Genomic DNA, 1,874 nt, shown 5'->3' on the forward strand with positions numbered 1-1,874 from the left:
GCATTTATTTACAGCCATATGTACATATATGTAGACAGGTGATTAGATGGGTAGCTATATAGAATTCACTAGAATAGGTAAGAGATAACAGTACATAGAGTTAAAGCTTTATTAGAGATAAATACAAGTCTGGATGATTGTTCGCTGACAACCTATGGGATTCATCGACCCAGCTGAAAGGCAGGAAACGAAGTCCATAACACTAATGTCGTTCACTTGGTCTTTTGTTATCTGAAAAAGTAATATTGCGTTAAGAAATATTCTTTAATTATTAGAAACCTCATGATTATAACAACCATAGATATTAGTAAGATTCGGATTCCAGTAAATGACACAATACAAAAAGATTAAGATCCTACCTATCCGTAGTAGGATCCGTAATAAGGATAGTGGGATCCATAGCCATAGCCTCCGTATCCTCCGTAGCCTCCCAAGCCAAATCCTCCGAGGCCGTATCCTCCGTATCCTCCGTGCAAGCCGAATCCGAGGTGCCGTTTCGTGGGGTCAGGGAGAGCCACTGCTGCGGCCGCTAGGACGACCACCGCCAGTACGACCAACACGACGCGAGAAACCTGCAGGAGGGAGAACTTGCCTATAGCTTTTCCTAAAAGGATTGGGGGGACTGAAATACCTTATAATAAAACTGATCAAGAATTCAACAGATCTTCGATAAATTTGTATCCTGAAATAAATGACCAAGTGAAAATGTTATTATTTATCGATGGAATCAAGAAAAGTGTTCACAAACAATCGGTACATACAAGATGCGCACTAAGGATATATATTCTACAAAATGTTCTTAAAGGATGCAAAGAGTGGTCTGTTACCATATTTGAGATGTTGCAGATGCGAGTGCAAGAGAAGACTCTGCCGTCGCCACGATGGCCTTGCCTTATATACTCTCAAATCACTGTTTGGCAACTCAGGGCTTCCCCATCTCAGGCAGGCAGTTTCGGAAAGTTAGAGGAGGTAAAATTTTACCGAGGATTTCCGACAATACATATTTTTTTTTAGCTTATGTGACAAAATTATAGCATGTAAAGCATCTTGAAACAAATATAACTATTATCAGTGATACTGTATATCGTTATGTATATCTTTTAGGCGGATTGTTGTTAATATCCATGTTATACTTGATTCCTGTTTTATATATATTCCATTATCAGATTGCTATTAACACCATTGTTAATGTCACCATTCTCATTTTTGTAATTGGTATTATCTTTTTATCGCTATCATTATAGATGTAATAAAAGTAATTGCAATACAATGACAAAACTACAGATAAGGAAAATCAGAAGAATTACAAGTAATTATCTGTGATAGTGATAAAAATATATACAAGAAATAATTCTTAGACAATATAAATAACCCAAACACTGCACGACAAACGAGAACAAAAACGTCGACATATAATTGCCATAATTAAATACATATTATAGACGAAACTGTAATACTGTGATCGTTTTATATCTAATTTTGTAAAATAAGTATCATCTCCGGAACCATTGAATCACCAATTGCTATTTACACATACTTGATATTCGGTGATGTCAACGCACAGAAAGAAGTGATCATGAAGGGTGGCAATAGCATGTTCTTCCCTGGGACGATCAGCTGTTCTTGTGTTCTTTCAGTCTCGCGAATTCAGACTTAAATGCCGCTCTGCCGAGTTCGAACTGGTGGCAACCGGCTTTGGTCCAGAGATGGTCTTTTCTTTGATATAAATCAACGGAGCCACTGACCCAGTTCATAAAATATATTTAATTTTACTACATACACATCAGTTTTATATTTGTCTGTAATAAATTCTAAAGTCGACTAAATGTTGATGTCTCGCACTCGCATCCGAAGCCGCTCTGCCGTGTTAGAAT

The 1,874-nt window shown here is 37.3% G+C and overlaps 1 long non-coding RNA gene across 1 annotated transcript; it reads right to left on the reverse strand.

Annotated features, from left to right (window-relative positions):
- Positions 1-131: 131 nt before the first annotated feature.
- On the reverse strand, positions 132-968 carry LOC119594400. The gene is made up of 3 exons (XR_005230606.1): positions 828-968; positions 360-572; positions 132-231 (listed from the first exon to the last, which is right to left on the reverse strand). It is a non-coding gene; the product is annotated as an uncharacterized LOC119594400 (long non-coding RNA).
- Positions 969-1,874: the final 906 nt, after the last annotated feature.

Source organism: Penaeus monodon, chromosome 33 (genome assembly GCF_015228065.2).
Source record: "Penaeus monodon isolate SGIC_2016 chromosome 33, NSTDA_Pmon_1, whole genome shotgun sequence".
Taxonomy (NCBI): domain Eukaryota; kingdom Metazoa; phylum Arthropoda; class Malacostraca; order Decapoda; family Penaeidae; genus Penaeus; species Penaeus monodon.